Below are 19,921 nucleotides of genomic sequence, written 5' to 3'. Positions count from 1 at the left end.
TACGCAAGAGCGTCGTTGCCCTGGTGACGTGACGTTCCTCTGGGGTAGTGCTCTCTGGTGGATAGAGGCGCGGCCGCCATTTTTAGAGCGTGAGGTGCCCAGTGATCCGACTGACGAGTCCCGGCGTAGTGCGACTCCAGCCGCTCAGGGTTCTGCGACGTACATTAACTACAGCCGCACTTTGGCCGTCACCACCCAACACACCGACGGTAATAAATGCTTTTAAGTGATACTTCATACATATACGTGTTCGCTGTCGCCCCTTTATTGCATTTCCCCCCCATGATTGGATTTGTGACTGTATTTTAAATACTAGGAACCAAAATACCCATAAGTGAAACATGCCACTAAAGTATCTGTTTATTAATAAAATAAGGCAAAGTTACAGTGTTCCATCAAAAACAAAACAAAACAAAAAAACTGGTAGACTATTATTGTGGTATTAATTTCAGGGCCGGGAATCTTTACAGGGTGCCCGCGAAGTCCCCAGTTTTGCTAGTTTAAAAATTAAACGCATGCCCATCACCCACTGCCTCCATTTTCCACCAAGTTTCATTGCTTCTCCAAGTTCTGGACACCTTCCAAGTTGCCAGTTGGGAGCCCAGGAGGCGGCCCCTGAGATCTTTAAATTGGTCTCTGACGATTTAGAGGTACGTGTACCGGAACGTTGAAGCCAATTTGTCGGTATCAAGGTACCCGAGTTTTCCCACGTGATTGATAACTTAGCAGTTCTGCATACACGAGACTTCTGATTGGCTTGAGGACCGTCTTTAGATAAGGATCTCCTTAACTAAAAACTATGAATGCGCCCTTTTTTGTTTCTTTTGTGGCTTTACTGAAAATGATGGCTTAGTTCTTAAGCACTTAGGTTTTCAAGCCATAATGGGGAAAACCTTTTGGTATTAATCAAAAGAAAGCCAAGGCTTATAAAAAAAGAAGATATAAATCTATCTAGAGGAAAAATGTAGTTTGTTGAAAGCATATGGAAGAAAACTCTGGGTGCCATCCATGACAATGAGGTACATATATACTTGCTTTCAACGATACAATTTGCAGATAGGACTTTTCCTAGTTTGATGTTAAGAGGAAATGTGTATTTGGTCCATCCCTAATGTTTTCCAGTCTTTTGGGGAACGTCAGTCATCATGGGTCACGGTACCACATTAAGCATCTTTGAAGCATCAGCTACCACTAGGAAGTCAATATAGAGTGGTTAAGAGTAGAAGCTCTGGGGTCTGGAAGCCTGAGTTAGAACTACTGGGGCCTGGGCAGGCCACCCCAAAATATTCCACAGTGGCATATTGATTATTTTGAATTAAAGTTACTTAAGGAATAGCGGATGCAAGAGGGTCCTTTGAACCTCCTCTCAGTCTCCCTGAAACCAAGGAGCTCCTATGTGAAAGTTACCCTCTCTGTACCCTCCCAGTATTCTACATTTTTAAAAAAGTTGAAATCACAATATTGGAATTGAATGCCAAGATTTGGATATTAGTGGCTGCAAAGAAAAGCATCAGGAGAGAAGACGAAAGGGACTATAAAATGATTGATTTCTTACATGGCTTGTTGAAATTCATCTCATTGCATTTATATCACAGATCGTGATATGCATGTAAATGTATACAAAGGCCAAGTGAATGGGCATATGATGGGTAGAAATTTTAGTATGTTCCAGCATATTCACAGGCACTTGAGTTGGGTGACATTGGGTTATGAGGATATTAAAGACAGGGAGTGACCACTTGTTAATTGTAAAGTTTCATACTGAAGCGTCCTTTATTATAGAAAATATCTCATACCACACAAACATTCATAAGTAGAACAAATAATGTATAATATAATCATAGCTTTGCCATTAATTGGTTTTAAGCTTTGTTATAAAAGACAATCTATTTTAAATTACAGTTCTGAAAATCTTACAGTAATTCCTGTAGGGTGAAAGGATAGAGTTTCTCAGGTTTTGATTTTGATGAAGAAATTTGAATTTTATTGTGTAGCTTTTAAATTTAATTATTTCACATCAGTAACTCCATAGATTAGATTTTTAATTCTAGAGGTGTTTCAATTATTATTTTAGAAAGTTATCACCACTGGAACTTACTTTACATAGTCATTTAAAAAGGAACACAAAATTATTAGTAGCCTGGAAATCACTAAATTGCAGTATTTAAAAGGCTAAAGTTTCATTTTTTAAAGTTATGTTACATTTTGTAAAAGTTTGTGAATATAACTTCACTGAAAGATCAAATTTTAAGCGTAACCAAACTCTGTAAATATCCCCAGGCATATTTACAATTTCACTCTTTACAAAAATTAAGTTACATGCAGATCTGAATAACAATGATTCCCCTTTATTTTGGCATATATAAATAAGAGTTGACTCTGCAGATTTCATAGTCTTTATCCCCCGTGTCCTGTATTAAGTTTGGAGCATCAGTTAACCTCTTCTGTTGACAGTGTTACCAAGAAAAAGATGTCTTATTATTAGTAACCTTAATTTCTAATGCTAGAACTGAAGTTAGTAACCTCAAGTTGGTGTCCTTTTCCTGGCATTTGCCTGCTAACTTCTTTGTTTATAAGTGTACCAATTGTTTAGAATTGTGTGAACATTATTTTTACTTTCCTATAGAATGAATATATAAGGAAATGCATTAAACAGTTTGCCTGATAAAATTTCTGTTTGAAGTTGTAATTAAATAAGAATGTGGCGGTGGGGGAAGGTTAGGTGTAATTTGCCTAAAGGTAGAAGAAAGCTTATATACCCTCTCATAATGTCTCCAGACTCATGATACTATTGCTGTTGAATGGAAAAGTCCACACTGGTTAGAATTACTTCTTAGAGCTTGCATTGTGATGCCCTCTTCAGGTTAATATATTTAAAAACATGAAAATTGGAGGTTACTCACAGATAAATAATTTAGGGGATATGAAACCACATTTGGCAAGTAAAATTATACAAAAAATATAAATAACAACAACAATATCAACAATAACCAGCTTTGGTGGGATAGCAGTTTAGAGGGACGTTTTGAAACTTAGCTTGGCTCCATCTAGAAATTTTAAATGCAATTCTCTTTGACAGAGAAATTTTATCTCTAGAAACATACCTTACAGATACCTTCCTTTACAGATATCTCACCTAAGTAGGTAGCAATATTTGTACAAAAATGTACTTAAAACATTTGCAATAGCAAAATGCAAAACATTCTTAAATAGGGAACAGTTTTAAATAAATTAATTTAAAAAGGATGTACACCTACATGTACTGCTATGCAAGCATGTCCAACTTATATTAAGTATGAAATTTTTAAATTACACTACAGTTTGTATAGTATGATCTTATGTAAAAACTAGATGTATGCATGAGCATGGTTTGTATAAACTTATCTTTAATGGACACATAGGAAACGATGATAGAATTCAACCTCTGAAGAGGTAAACTGGGGGTTTTTTTGTTTTTTTGCGGTGTGCGGGCCTCTCACTGTTGTGGCCTCTCCCGTTGCGGAGCACAGGCTCCGGACGTGCAGGCTCAGCGGCCGCGGCTCACGGGCCTAGCCGCTCCGCGGCATGTGAGATCTTCCCGGACCGGGGCATGAACCCGTGTCCCCCTGCATTGGCAGGCGGACTCTCAACTACTGCACCACCAGGGAAGCCCATCTGGGGTTTTATAGGAAGGGGACTTTTACTTTACTCTTACGCTGGTAATTTATTTTTAACAATCAATATGTATTGCGTTTATAATCTTTAAATCGTAAAATAGCCAACAAACAAAAATAAGTTGACAATCAAAAACACCCCCCCTACCCTTCCCCAAACTCCACCAAGCTGCTGTATAACCAGAAAACTGGCACAGTGGATTTTTGTTTTTATAATAATACTTGTAATCCAGAAAATAATTTGAAAAATGTAGTTGCTAGTTTCTGTGAATAAATGATTACAGTATTGATGCTTTCATAGGGAGAAAAATGCTATTTTTTAGTGTTATATTACAGTTAAAAGTTACAATAAGTCATTTGGTATACTGGTAAATTTTGAGCTCTGATCGTCAGAGACTGCTTAAAATCTTGACCACTTCAGAGTTACATCGATAGGAATCCTTAAAGTTAGTTCATTTTATGCTAAATGAGAACATTTACTGAATTTATGTATACATTCTCAAAATTATTAGGGTTTCTTTCTAATGTTGGGTATAAAATCCTAATTTTAGTATATATGTAAAATATACACAGATTAGTGTATTCATACACATATATACATAAAATATACATATCAAAAGTATCTGTTATATATAACATATAAAATAAAATACATGATAATCCTGTTTTGTTGAACCAGCAATGACTAGGTATTAATGGAAAAAATTTTCATACGTGGTTTGTCTTTAGCAATATAATTTTAAAGCACAACAATTTTTAATAAAATTTATGCCAGTAATTTAAAAAAAATTTGCCAGAGGTGCTTTTTAGGCTCTTGGTTTAAACGAAAACCAGTGTATAGAAATGAATATCGGAACAATCATTAATCCTACTGCATTAAAAAAAACTCTGTCTATAAATTTCAAGCCAGTAACATTCATGTTTTTACATAGAAATTTTCCTCCTAAAAGACTTTGTAATTAGTGGAAAATGTATATACCAGTAAAGAGCAGCGTGCAAGAAAGAGATGCATTTACTTGTAGAAATAACCATATGTTAAGAAACAATGAGGGCTTCCCTGGTGGCAGAGTGGTTGAGAGTCCGCCTGCCGATGCAGGGGGACACGGGTTCGAACCCCAGTCCAGGAAGATCCCACATGCTGCGGAGCCGTTAGATCCGTGAGCCATGGCCTCTGAGCCTGCGCGTCTGGAGCCTGTGCTCCGCAACGGGAGAGGCCACAACAGTGAGAGGCCCATGTACCGCAAAAAAAAAAAAAAAAACAATGAATCATTTTTGTTTGTGGTTTTTATATAAAACTTGTCTGTGGATTCTTTTTTCCCTGTGAATTTTTTCCCTTATAACTTTTTCTCCTGGCAACAATAATGAATAAAATTTTAGAGATAAGCTTTATTTTAAGGGCATAAGGGCATATATGCCCTTCCTAACACATGTAATACCAAACAAATACTCATACTCTCTACTGAAAAAATCAAATGAAACTCCCCCCACTCTCCGCCAAATGGCCCAGTTAGAATACAGTCGTACACTCTGAATTCTACAATCCAGTATCCCTGGGCAACTTGTTCTTGTATCATTGATATGCCCAAATGTACACTGGGCTAGAACATTGGGCTATGAAAACCTAAAAGTTACATTTACTCTATAAAAAGACTTCCTTTGTTCATCTATGTCTCTTTCCCCCACTATACATTTTCTTTAAAACTATAATACAGCATAAAAATACGAACTTGAATATGATGTGGATTCTTCCAGAAATAAAATTTATTCCTTTTTCTCCTGATTCTCCTGATGCACATAGTGAATAGTGTTTGCCTTATTAGACAATGAACAGTCGTTAAGAACAATGAGGAGGGCACTGAGCTGTTTTTCCCCTCCTTTCGATTATAACCCCAACATCCCATCCATTACTGCCTCCTCCCAAAGAGAATGACTCCTTCTATTCAGAAATAAAAGCAGCTCTACCTGACAACATTCTGAAATACTTTGCCCACTTTTCTTTTCATAACCTCCATTTACTAGACCAGTATTTTCCTCTCTCCTTATCGAAGCATGAACTCAACAACTGCTTTCTTCTTCCATGTTGGATAAATGGATGTGGGAACTTTATTGCAGATTAAAATAGTGGAAAATTAAGAAAACAGTGCTCTTAGTGTGAAGGGCAAGGCCAATGATTTTCATAGAACTATAGAAAGCATATTTAATCAGAAATAATGAGATCTGAATTATAATTCACTCTCTGCAAGAAACTCAATAATTTGACATTGAACAAGTCAAATTCTCTGGACTTCACTTTCCTCCTTTTAAGAGATTGGGCTACATCTCATAAATTTCCATTTAATTCTGTATTTTTGCTTTTGTATTATTTTCGTGTTAAACATCTCATGGTATGGGTGGAAATAAAGACAGGCTATAACATTTTTGTGTGTGCAAAATTTTTAAGGTGTATGAGTTTTCTAAATAACAATCTTTTAACAAAAGATTGAGCCTTATTTATTGTCAGGCAGACCTAAACAAACATGATTATCATTGGAAAGCTAAACTCTGCTAACTTCAGTATTGACCACTTTTTCCTGGGACAGTGATTTCTGTCAATGTTAACATCGGGTAATGTGTCACCTTAATCAGAATTCACTAAGTGCCAACAGTTTACTTTCTGAGGAATCTCTGTTTAAGGTCAATTAAATAAAAATGTCAAAGCCAGTGTTGTTAAGATTTTTGCCACATAAGAGTCAAATTATTTTATGTTTAGCCTTTTTGATTAAAAGTAGTGGTCAAAAGATGTTGAAACCCTCAAAGGTGATTTTGAAGATAGAGAAGTGCTGGAGCTACCCAGGCAGCAACCAGAAACAGTTAGGAAAAATGTACTAAATACTTCATTCTTTCTCTAGGCTGCATTGCAAATTACATTTAATATTTCAGGCTTGTTGCATTTTAAAATAAAGCCTCCAACTAAGCAATTTTCAAGACAGTCAAAAGATATTGCTTAAAATTTTCCTTTTGCTATAGAAGTGAAAAGAGTGATTGTCTATGTTGATTAGCTTGAAGATTGCTTTGGGAAGAATTTGACAGTTCTAGTAACATTCCCATTATAATTTACAATCTATGAAGAAGACTTGAATACTACATTAAACATTAGGATAGTTTAAAGCTTCATTTTATCTGATAATTTTATTCTACTACTTTAACATAAAGAGGGGATCTTTGTAATGTGTATTTTTAATGCATATATACTTTATTTGTATCATGATTCTTTAAAATTATTCTCAATTAGATCAAATAGAAAATAAATATATAGCGTAATAAATATACCAGAATATTTATTGTTACCTACTATGTACAGATCCTTTTTTTGTGCTAGTCAGTTTGGCAGATACAAAGATGAAAAGAAACATTTAATGTCAAAGGACTCAACAGTTTAATCAATAGAAAATTCATAAGAAAAAAGAACAAAGAAAACATAGAGCCAGTTATACTTCAGTTATGATAAGTAGAGTATGGCTGATACTATTTTATTTGCTTATACATAAATGCTAAATAGGAGATGTATCTACCTAATACCATAAACTATGCAAGTTAGGAAAGTGGTCCCACAGTAATATTTTATGTTTAGAAAGAAAGGTTATAATTGAGTGGAATTATATTACACTTGGAAATGTATAGGAAAATGTTTAAATACCAAGAAGACCTACATATTGGAAATGTGTAGGAAAATGTTTAAATGCCAAGAAGACCTACATATTGTCATTCTTTTATGGACCTCCTGATTTGAAGGCCAGATTTTTAACTGTGTTAAAATAAATAGTTTAAACCAGTCCAAAATGCACTGGTTCTCTTAAATTAGCAAACGAAATAAGATTCAGTGATAGTTAGGATTCAGTTAAATGGCATTCTCATTTATTCATTCATGAATTCTATTAGTAAACATGTGTATTTGCTAGGTGATAAGCAATCTGTTAGAGAATTAGTGATACGAAGAAGGATAACGGTACCTCCCATCACAGCTCCTTCTGGTGAGAGTGCTGGGGTAATACAAATCTATATGATTCCTTTGTTAAAAAAAAAAAAATTAGTGATATTTACCAAAAACTCTGTAAAAAAGTGCACATCTTTTAGCTGATTAATACCTTCCTATGGAAAGTATTCAATAGAAGAAAAAGGATTTATACGTGTATGTGTTTATTGCATATTTTTAATGGTGTAAAAGTGGAAGCAATTTGAATGTTCAGAGGTATGATTAAGAAAATATTTCCCGACAAAGCGATAAAGAGGCATGGACATATATACACTACCAAACGTAAGGTAGATAGCTAGTGGGAAGCAGCCGCATAGCACAGGGAGATCAGCTCGGTGCTTTGTGACCGCCTGGAGGGGTGGGATAGGGAGGGTGGGAGGGAGGGAGACGCAAGTGGGAAGAGATATGGGAATATATGTATATATATAACTGATTCATTTTGTTGTGAAGCTGAAACTAACATACCATTGTAAAGCAATTATACTCCAATAAAGATGTAAAAAAAAAAAAAAAAGAAAATATTTCCCTTTAGTTGAATATAATTCAAATATTAAAATGATAATTACGTTGGGTTTCTAATATCATGGAAAATGCTTAGATTTATAATGTGGAAAAACCCAAAAAATATATAAAGTATAATTCTGTAAAAATATACAAGTGAGAAAGCATTTAGATTTTAGAAAATGATAGTTGTATTAGCATGGTGGTGTTTTAGACAATCATTTCAGTGTTGTTTTGGAAGCACTATATGTTATTTAAAAATAATTAATTTTTTTATGTTTAAAAGTATTCCCAAGCTGGAACCCTCATGCACCGCTGATGAGAATATGAAATGGTGCAGCTGCTGTGGAAAATGATATGGTGGTTCCTCAAAAAAATTAAACTTGGAATTTGATTCAGAAATTCTAGTTCTGGGTATATACCAAAAGAATTGAAAACAGGGACTTGAACAGATTTTTTTTTTTTTTTTTTTTTTTGCGGTACGCGGGCCTCTCACTGCTGTGGCCTCTCCCGCTGCGGAGCACAGGCTCCGGACGCGCAAGCTCAGCAGCCACGGCTCACGGGCCCAGCCGCTCCGCGGCATATGGGATCCTCCCGGACCAGGGCACGAATCCGCGTCCCCTGCATCGGCAGGCGGACTCTCAACCACTGCGCCACCAGGGAAGCCCGAACAGATATTTTTACACCAATGTTCATAGCAGCATTATTCACAATATCCGAAAGGGGGAAACAAACCTTGTCTGTCGACAGGCGAATGGATAAGCAAAATATGGTATATACTTACGATGGAATATTATTACAATGGAATATCAGTTTTGCAAGGTGAAAAGAGGTCTAGAGATAGATGGCTGTGCAACAGTGTACTTAATGCCACTGGACTGTACAATTAAAGGTGGTTCAGATGGTAAATTTTATGTATCTTTTACCACAATTAAAAACTAAAAAAGTTAAAATGGTAAATTTTATGTTCTATATTTTACTACAATGATCACAAAGTTATGGATGGATTTCTAGATATGTATCAGAAGTTGTAAAAAGGGCCAGTTAATAGAGTTAAGAGTACAAGACAATGAAAAAATGAAATGCATAAAGCAGTTGGAAAAAGAATTTTTAAAATGAACATCCCCAAATTCTGTTCTCTGTTATGCTCAAATTAGTATTTTGATATCTGTCCTACTAGCGCATGTATGTTGGTAGTTTAAAGAAATGTAATTGTGAGACCAAAATGAGCTTTTAATGCTCAGTCACAATTTTAGAGGTGAAAGAGATGCTTGTGTTAAGAAGTGAGAGGGCTTCCCAGGTGGCGCAGTGGTTGAGAGTCTGCCTGCTGATGCAGGGGACATGGGTTCGTGCCCCAGTCCAGGAAGATCCCACATGCCGCGGAGTGGCTAGGCCTGTGAGCCATGGCTGCTGAGCCTGCGCGTCCGGAGCCTGCGCTCTGCGACAGGAGAGGCCACAACAGTGAGAGGCCCACGTACCGCGAAAAAAAAAAAAAAGAGGTGGGAAACCAGGGGTCCAGAGAAGTTAAGATTATATTGATAGGTAATGACAGAAATGACTACAATGGGTCCCTTCACGTTTTTTTCATTTTTATTTATTTATTTTTTATTTTATTTATTTATTTTATTTAATTTTATTTTTTAACGTCTTTAATGCTTTACAATGGTGTTTTAGTTTCTGCGGTATAACAAAGTGAATCAGCTATACATATATCCCCATATCTCCTCCCTCTTTTTTTAAATTTTTTAATTTAATTTTATTTTTTATACAGCAGGGCCTTATTAGTCATCAATTCTATACACATCAGTGTATACATGTCAATCCCAATTGCCCAATTCATCACACCACCACCACCACCACCACCACCACCACCACTTTCCCCCCTTGGTGTCCATACGTTTCTTCTCTACATCTGTGTCTCAATTTCTGCCCTGCAAAGAGGTTCATCTGTACCATTTTTCTAGGTTCCACATATATGCGTTAATATACGATATTTGTTTTTCTCTTTCTGACTTACTTCGCTCTGTGTGACAGTCTCTAGATCCATCCACGTCTCAACAAATTACCCAATTTCATTACTTTTATGGCTGAGTAATATTCCATTGTATATATGTACCACATCTTCTTTATCCATTCATTTGTCGATGGGCATTTAGGTTGCTTCCATGACCTGGCTATTGTAATTAATGCTGCAATAAAGTTGGGGTGCATGTGTCTTTTTGAATTATGGTTTTCTCTGGGTATATGCCCAGTAGTGGGATTGCTGGATCATATGGTAATTCTATTTTTAGTTTTTTAAGGAACCTCCATACTGTTCTCCATAGTGGCTGTATCAATTTACATTCCCACCAACAGTGCAAGAGGGTTCCCTTTTCTCCACACCTTCTCCAGCATTTGTTGTTTGTAGATTTTCTGATGATGCCCATTCTAACTGGTGTGAGGTGATACCTCATTGTAGTTTTGATTTGCATTTCTCTAATAATTAGTGATGTTGAGCAACTTTTCATGTGCTTCTTGGCCATCTGTATGTCTTCTTTGGAGAAATGTCTATTTAGGTCTTCTGCCCATTTTTGGATTGGGTTGTTTGTTTTTTTAAAATTGAGCTGCATGAGCTGTTTATATATTTTGGAGATTAATCCTTTGTCTGTTGATTTGTTTGCAAATATTTTCTCCCATTCTGAGGGTTGTCTTTTCATCTTGTTTATGGTTTCCTTTGCTGTGCAAAAGCTTTGAAGTTTCATTAGGTCCCATTTGTTTATTTTTGTTTTTACTTCCATTACTCTAGGAGGTGGATCAAAAAAGATCTTGCTGTGATTTATGTCAAAGAGTGTTCTTCCTATGTTTTCCTCTAAGAGTTTTATAGTGTCCAGTCTTACACTTAGGTCTCGAATCCATTTTGAGTTTATTTTTGTATATGGTGTTAGGAAGTGTTTTCATTTCATTCTTTTACATGTAGCTGTCCAGTTTTCCCAGCACCACTTATTGAAGAGACTGTCTTTTCTCCATTGTATATCCTTGCCTCCTTTGTCATAGGTTAGTTGAACATAGGTGCATGGGTTTATCTCTGAGCTTTCTATCTTGTTCCATTGATCTATGTTTCTGTTTTTGTGCCAGTACCATATTGTCTTGATTACTGTACTTTGAAGTATAGTCTGAAGTCAGGGAGTCTGATTCCTCCAGCTCTTTTTCTTTCCCTCAAGACTGCTTTGGCTATTCGGGGTTTTTTCTGTCTCCATACAAATTTTAAGATTTTTGTTCTAGTTCTGTAAAAAATGCCAGTGGTAATTTGATAGGGATTGCATTGAATCTGTAGATTGCTTTGGGTAGCATAGTCATTTTCACAATATTGATTCTTCCAATCCAAGAACGTGGTATATCTCCCTATCTGTTGGTATCATCTTTAATTTCTTTCATCAGTGTCTTATAGTTTTCTGCATACAGGTTTTTTTTTCTCCCAGGTAGGTTTATACCTAGGTATTTTATTCTTTTTGTTGCAGTGGTAAATGGGAGAGTTTCCTTAATTTCTCTTTCAGATTTTTCATCATTAGTGTTTTGGAATGCAAGAGATTTCTGTGCATTAATTTTGTATCCTGTGACTTTACCAAATTCATTGATTAGCTCTAGTAGTTTCCTGGTGGCATCTTAAGGATTCTTTATGTACAGTATCATGTCATCTGCAAACAGTGACAGTTTTACGTCTTCTTTTCCAATTTGTATTCCTTTTATTTCTTTTTCTTCTCTGATTTTCCTTTTATTTCTTTTTCTTCTCTAGGACTTCCAAAACTATGTTGAATAATAGTGGTGAGAGTGGACATCCTTGTCTTGTTCCTGATCTTAGAGGAAACGGTTTCAGTTTTTCACCATTGAGAATGATGTTGGCTGTGGGTTCGTTGTATATGGCCTTTATTATGTAGAGGTAGGTTCCCTCTATGCCCACTTTCTGGAGAGTTTTTATCATAAATGGGAGTTGAATTTTGTCAAAAGCATTTTCTGCATTTATTGAGATGATCATATGGTTTTTCTTCTTCAGTTTGTTAATATGGTGTATCACATTGATTGATTTACGTATATTGAAGAATCCTTGCATCCCTCGGATAAATGCCACTTGATCATGGTGTATGATCCTTTTAATGTGATGTTGGATTCTGTTTGCAAGTATTTTGTTGAGGATTTTTGCATCTATATTCATCAATGATATTGGTCTGTAATTTTTTTTTGTAGTATCTTTGCCTGGTTTTGGTATCAGGGTGATTGATGGTGGCCTCATAGGATGAGTTTGGGAGTGTTCCTTCCTCCGCAATTTTTAGAAGAGTTTGAGAAGGATAGGTGTTAACTGTTCTCTAAATGTTTGATAGAATTCACCTGTGAAGCCATCTGGTCCTGGACTTTTGTTTGTTGGAAAATTTTTTTTTTTTTTTTTTTTTTTGCGTTACGCGGGCATCTCACTGTTGTGGCCTCTCCCGTTGCGGAGCAGCAGCTCCGGATGCACAGGCTCAGCGGCCATGGCTCACGGGCCTAGCCGCTCCGCGGCATGTGGGATCTTCCCAGACTGGGGCATGAACCTGTGTCCCCTGCATCGGCAAGCGGATGCTCCACCACTGAGCCACCAGCGAAGCCCTGTTGGAAGATTTTTAATCACAGTTTCAATTTTATTACTTGTGATTGGTCTGTTCATATTTTCTATTTCTTCCTGGTTCAGTCTTGGAAGGTTATACCTTTCTAAGAATTTGTCCATTTTATTGGCATAGAGTTGCTTTTAGTAGTCTCTTAGGATGCTTTGTATTTCTGTGGTGTCTGTTGTAACTTCTCCTTTTTCATTTCTAATTTTATTGATTTGAGCCCTCTCCCTCTTTTTCTTGATGAGTCTGGCTAATGGTTTATCAATTTTGTTTATCTTCTCAAAGAACCAGCTTTTAGTTTTATTGATCTTTGCTATTGTTTTCTTTGTTTCTATTTCATTTATTTCTGCTCTGATATTTATGATTTCTTTCCTTCTGCTAACTTCGGGGTTTTTTTGTTCTTCTTTCTCTAGTTCCTTTAGGTGTAAGGTTGGATTGTTTATTTGAGATTTTTCTTGTTTCTTGAGGTAGGCCTGTATAGCTATAAACTTCCCTCTTAAACCTCTTTTGCTGCATCCCATAGGTTTTGGATCGTCATGTTTTCATTGTCATTTCTCTCTAGTTATTTTTTGAGTTCCTCTTTGATTTCTTCAGTGATCTCTTGGTTATTTAGTAACATATTGTTTAGTCTCCATGTGTTTGTGTTTTTTACGTTTTTTTCCCTGTAATGCATTTCTAATCTCATAGCGATGTGGTCAGAAAAGATGCTTGATATGATTTCAATTTTCTTATATTTACTGAGGCTTGATTTGTGACCCAAGATGTGATCTATCCTGGAGAATGTTCCATGCGCACTTGAGAAGAAAGTGTAATCTGTTGTTTTTGGATGGAATGTCCTGTAAATATCAGTTAAATCTATCTGGTCTATTGTGTCACTTAAAGCTTCTGTTTCCTTATCTATTTTCATTTTGGATGATCTGTCCATTGGTGTAAGTGAGGTGTTTAATTCCCCCACTATTATTGTGTTACTGTCGATTTCCCCTTTTATAGTTGTTAGCAGTTGCCTTATGTATTGTGGTTCTCCTATGTTGGGTGCATATATATTTATAATTGTTATATCTTCTTCTTGGATTGATCTTTTGATCATTATGTAGTGTCCTTCCTTGTCTCTTGTAACATTCTTTATTTTACAGTCTATTTTATCTGATATGAGTATTGCTACTCCAGCTTTCTTTTGATTTCCATTTGCATGGAATATCTTTTTCCATCCCCTCACTTTCAGTCTGTTTGTGTCCCTAGGTCTGAAGTGGGTCTCTTGTAGACAGCATATAGATGGGTCTTGTTTTTGTATCCATTCAGCAAGCCTGTGTCTTTTGGTTGGAGCATTTAATCCATTCATGTTTAAGGTAGTTATTGATATGTATGTTCCTATGACCATTTTCTTAATTGTTTTTGGTTTGTTTTTGTAGGTCCTTTTCTTCTCTTATGTTTCCCACTTAGAGAAGTTCCTTTAGCATATGTTGTAGAGTTGGTTTGGTGGTGCTGAATTCTCTTAGCTTTTTTTTTTTTTTTTTTTTTTTGTGGTATGCAGGCCCCTCACTGTTTTGGCCTCTCCTGTTGCAGGGCACAGGCTCCAGACACACAGGATCAGCGGCCATGGCTCACAGGCCCAGCCACTCCACGGCATGTGGGATCTTCCCGGACCAGGGCACGAACCCGTGTCCCCTGCATCGGCAGGCGGACTCTCAACCACTGCACCACCAGGGAAGCCCAATTCTCTTAGCATTTGCTTGTCTGTAAAGCTTTAGATTTCTTCATCAATCTGAATGATATCCTTGCCAGGTAGAGTAATCTTGGTTGTAGGTTCTTCCCTTTCATCACTTTAAATATATCATGCCACTCCCTTCTGGCTTGTAGAGTTTCTGCTGAGAAATCAGCTAACATTATGGGAGTTCCCTTGTATGTTATTTGTCATTTTTCCTTTGCTGCTTTCAGTTATTTTTCTTTGTCTTTAATTTTTGCCCATTTGATTACTACGTGTCTCGGTGTGTTTCTCCTTGAGTTTATCCTATATGGGACTCTCTGCCTTCCTGGACTTGTGTGGCTGTTTCCTTTCCCATGTTAGGGAAGTTTTCCACTGTAATCTCTTCAAATATTTTCTCAGGTCCTTTCTCTCTCTCTTCTCCTTCTGGAACCCCTATAATGTGAATGTTGTTGCATTTAATGTTGTCCCAGAGGTCTCTTAGGCTGTCTTCATTTATTTTCATTCTTTTTTCTTTATTCTGTTCTGCTGCAGTGAATTCCACCATTGTGTCTTCCAGGTCACATATCGGTTCTTCTGCATCAGTTATCCTGCTATTGATTCCTTCTAGTGTAGTTTTCATTTCAGTTATTGTATTGTTCATCTCTGTTTGTTTGTTCTTTAATTCTTCTAGGTCTTTGTTAAACATTTCTTACATCTTCTCGATCTTTGCCTCCATTCTTTTTCCGAGGTCCTTGATCATCTTCACTATCATTATTCTGAATTCTTTTTCTGGAAGGTTGTCTATCTCCACTTCATTTAGTTGTTTTTCTGGGATTTTATCTTGTTCCTTCATCTCATACATTGCTCTCTGCCTTTTCATCTTGTCTATCTTTCTGTGAATGTGGTTTTTGTTCCACAGGCTGCAGGATTGTAGTTCTTGCTTCTGCTGTTTGCTTTCTGGTGGATGAAGCTATCTAAGAGGCTTGTGCAAGTTTCCTGATGGGAGGGACCAGTGGTGGGTAGAGCTGGCTGTTGCTCTGGTGGGCAGAGCTCAGTAAAACTGTAATCCGCTTGACTGCTGATGGGTGGGGCTGGGTTCCCTCCCTGTTGGGCGTTTGGCCTGAGGCAACCCAACACTGGAGCCTACCTGGGCTCTTTTGTGGGGCTAATGGCAGACTCTGGGAGGGCTCACGCCAAGGAGTACTTCCCAGAACTTCTGCTGCCAGTGTCCTTGTCCCCTCGGTGAGCCACAGCCACCCCCCGCCTCTGCAGGAGACCCTCCAATACTAGCAGGTAGGTCTGGTTCAGTCTCCCCTGGGGTCACTGCTCCTTCCCCTGGGTCCCGATGCACACTCTAGTTTGTGTGTGCCCTCCAAGAGTGGAGGCTCTGTATCCCCCAGTCCTGTCGAAGTCCTGCAATGAAATCCTGCTAGACTTCAAATTCTGATTCTCTGGGAATTCCTCCTCCCATTGCCAGACCCCCAGGTTGGGAAGCCTGACATGGGGCTCAGAACCTTCACTCTAGTGGGTGGACTTCTGTGGTATGTGTTCTCCAGTCTGTGAGTCACTCACCCACCAGTTATGGGATTTGATTTTACTGTGATTGCTCCCCTCCTACCGTCTCATTGTGGCTTCTCCTTTGTCTTTGGATGTGGGGTATCTCTTCTTTGGCGAGTTCCAGTGTCTTCCTGTCGATGATTTTCTAGCAGCTAGTTGTGATTCTGGTGTTCTCACAAGAGAGAGTGAGAGCACGTCCTTCTACTCCACCATCTTGGTTCCTCTCCCTTCACTTTTATTACAATGTTATTTAAGCTTTATACCACATCAAACAGGCCAGATTCTTATCTTTTTAAAAAGTTAATCTTATGAAACATTCAATTACTTATTTTCTACTAGGAAATTCTTACATCATCAAACATGAATTTCCTATGGTATAGCTTAAATCTGTGCCTTTTACTTCTGCTTTTGACTTTTTCAAGCAATTGTTAACTTCACACCTTTTGTTTTCCCAAGCCATAGTTCCTCTGATGCTCAGAGAAGATGCATTTTCATTAGTTTTAAAACTATTTTATGAACTTGTTTTTTTAGTGCTTCATATTTTATGAACTGATGGCCAAATATCCTTCCTACCCCCACTGTAGGAAGTGAGGGAACTGTATTTTTTCAAATTACTCTTTAATTGTAGGACTCAAAATAGAGACAATATTATCTCCTAGATCTTATGTATTATACTAAGTCAGAACACTTTTGGTTGCAAATGACAGTAATTGAACCCCCAGAAGGATTTATTGGCTCATGTAATTGAGAAGTCCAAGTGTAGATCTTAAGGAAAGACTGCATCCAGAGATTCAAATACCATTGTCAGGACTGTCTCCATCTCTTGGTTTGCATTATTTTATCTTTCAAATAGATTCTCTCCTAGTGGCAGGCAAATACCTCCAGAGGCTTCAGACTCACGTCCTCCTGGTTAAGCAGTTACAGTAGAGGAAATAAAGAACCCTCTCCTAATGTCTGTATCTCAATTTCAGGTCCTGTGTGCCCACCCGTATGATCAGCAGCCCCAACAGTAATTCATATGTTCAAGGAGGAGTTTCCCAAAGGAATCTGAAGAGAGGGTGGGTGGGAATTATCTGGGCTGACAAAAAGAGCAACTCTCATAGTCTACTATACCCACTTTATAGATGTGAAGCAACTTAAAACATTTTTTAGATAAACATCAATGTTCCTGTTCAACTCCATTAAAATATTTCAAATTATTTAATGTATTGCATATTTATCTCTTTTTGGGTGCTCACTGTTTGAATCCCATTCGTTTGCCACTGTGGGAGCCAGTGTGGGAGCCAGTGTGGGAGCCAGTGTGGGAGCCTTAGTGGAAAGGCAGGCCACATCTCCTACCATGGAAGTTCAAAAATACAGACGTTTTTTAAAAACTCTCATAAAGTTTTGGGAAGCAACCTACGTTTGGCCATCTTCCTGGAGCTTTCAATGTAAAACACGAGAAGTAAAGAAGCAGGAATAGTTAGAATTCATTCTCATGGCAGCAGGACCATTCAGGGCCCAGCAGCACCCATGTAGCAGCAAGGTATTGGCACCCTAATTGAGTTGATCCATGTCATAAGCAGTGTTATGCTGTGTTCTGATCACCCATCTTCCCTTGGTAATTACTCATTCTATGAGCCTGGTTTTCCAGTCTTCCTGGTGATTGTATAAGCTGTTCAATATCCTATGAATTCCTTTTCTGTTTACATTAACCAGAGTAATTTTCTTTTCCTTGCAACTAAAGCCAATGACTAGTACAATCTGCCAAATTTTATCCAAATAATTTTGAAGTATAATTATTTTCTCTAAGGTTCTAATCATTTAGAACCTTAGAGAATTTAAGTATGATTTCTTTTTTCATCTTTATTTAATAGCTCCAAATTCTAGTTTATTCTTCTGTGCCACCCCTTATACTGATACTAAAGGACTTTGCAGTGACCTTCTAATATAACTCATTCAGAACCAGTTGCTGCCTTCATTTTACATCTTCCATTTTATACTCTTTCTTAAGATCTACATTTCTTATTTGCTGTCTTTCTTACTTACCACTGAGTTGTATTTGTCTGCTAGAATTTTAATATAAAAGTCCTTCACATCTCTTTTCTGATAATGTTCCTGTATCAGTTAGGAATGGGTTGAGCTTCATGTAACAGAGAAATCATAGCAACAGTGGTTTAACAACATATAATTTATTTCTCTGCCATATAGAGTAAGTCTGGATTTAGGTGTTCCAGGGTCAGTATGGCAGTTCCGTGGGCTGGTGGGTCCATCCATTTTATTATGCCATCATCCTTAGGGGCTTTTCCCTCCTGATCCAACTAGAACTCCTCCGTCATATTCTACACCACAGGACGAAGGAAAGGGACATTGTTTTCCTTTTCGTTTTTAAGGAGACTTCCAGAAAGTTTCCATACAGCACTAGCCCATGTATGTCATTGGCCAAAATAAATGGCCACACTTAGCTTCAAGGGAAGCACTGTACCTAGCTAATAATCAGAGTTCTTTTACTAAAGGAAAATGATGAAGAGATGCTGGGAGTTAACTAGTTGTCTCCTCCACAGTTCCACTTCTTTTAGCTATGTCACTAAGTAACTTCTCATCTTTCTAGCTAAGACATAGTTTGCTTTTTGTTCTGGGACGACTTTGTACATTTTTAGTTCAATTAATTAGTAAAAAACTTGGAACAAAAAGCCAAAATAGTGCTTCTTTTGTAATAAAAAAAGTTTTTTGGACATTATAACGTTTTTATTATATAATTATACTTATTCCAGTTGCCTGAATAGAGTGGTTAAATTTCTGTACCAAAAATTCCTATTAGTTGGATTTTTTTCAAACTATGATGGCTTAATTATGAGTTAAGTTCTCATAAAAGGAAGTCATGTTTTAAAATAAACTACATTAATTGTTGATTCTGATATGAAAATAAAATACAGAAGATCCCTAAGACCTTCCTGGATCCCCAGTTTCATGAAGAATGTGTGAAATACAGTGGTAATAGAGCTTACTGATAGTTTTGCTCCTACACATAAGCATCAGTAAAATGACAATTTGAGTCAGGAACATTGTCCAAAATTTACATTTCAAATTCCTAATTCTTTTTTTAAAGAAATAATTTTGAACATATAGTAAAGCTGAAAAAATAGTGCACTTCCCTTCACCCAGCTTCCCCTAATGTTAGCATTTTACATAACATTTTATGTAACAGAACAATGATTGAAACCAAGCAGTCAACAATAATAAATACTCTTAACTAATCTGCAGACTTTATCAGCTTTCACTAGCTTTCCCCACTAATGTCCTTTTTCTCATCCAAGACCCAATCCAGAACCCACATATTACACTTAGTCATGTCTCCTTAGTTTCCTCCAATCTGTGACTGTTCTCCAGTTTTCATCATTCAATACTCTTGACCTTTTTGAAGAATTATTGACCACTTATATATAGAATGTCCATTAGTTTGGGTTTTTCTGACATCTCACGATCAGGTTGTGTATTTTTGGCAAGAATATCACAGAAATGCTGCTGTACCCTTAGTGCATCATATCAGGATATTGACATTGGTGATGGTTATGGTGACGATATTATTATGAATTATTATTCTGATTATTGGTGATGTTAACTTTGATCACTTAAAGTGGTGTTTACCAGGTTTTTCCACTATAAAGGTACTATTTTTCTATTTGTAATTAAAAAGTATCATGTGGAGAAATTCTTAGAAATTCTTCTGCTCAAATATCTTCTTTATACTTCCATCTACTAATTTAGGAATCCATAGATAATTTTTACCTGCAATAATTATTACTGTGGTGTTTGCATAGTCATCAGTATTCTTTACTCATTTCAGTGTGGTTTTTTTTTTTCCCACACCACCAAGCAATTCTCTCAGGAGACACTGACTAGGTGTACTATCAAT

General features: G+C 37.0%; 1 long non-coding RNA gene across 1 annotated transcript in view; it reads left to right on the top strand.

Annotated features, from left to right (window-relative positions):
- Positions 1-73: 73 nt before the first annotated feature.
- The window catches only part of LOC113622822 (uncharacterized), a 140,476-nt gene continuing 120,628 nt past the window's right edge, over positions 74-19,921 (top strand). The window contains exon 1 of the long non-coding RNA XR_003433671.1: positions 74-209. This is a non-coding gene — a long non-coding RNA (uncharacterized LOC113622822). The remainder of the gene's footprint in view (positions 210-19,921) is intronic.

This window comes from Aethalodelphis obliquidens, unplaced genomic scaffold, assembly GCF_003676395.1.
Source record: "Aethalodelphis obliquidens isolate GAN/ISIS:26980383/991018 unplaced genomic scaffold, ASM367639v1 scaffold10, whole genome shotgun sequence".
In the NCBI taxonomy this organism is placed as follows: Eukaryota; Metazoa; Chordata; class Mammalia; order Artiodactyla; family Delphinidae; genus Aethalodelphis; species Aethalodelphis obliquidens.
The sequence above is the reverse complement of the archived record's forward strand: the minus strand, read 5'-3'. Positions and strand labels throughout refer to the sequence as shown.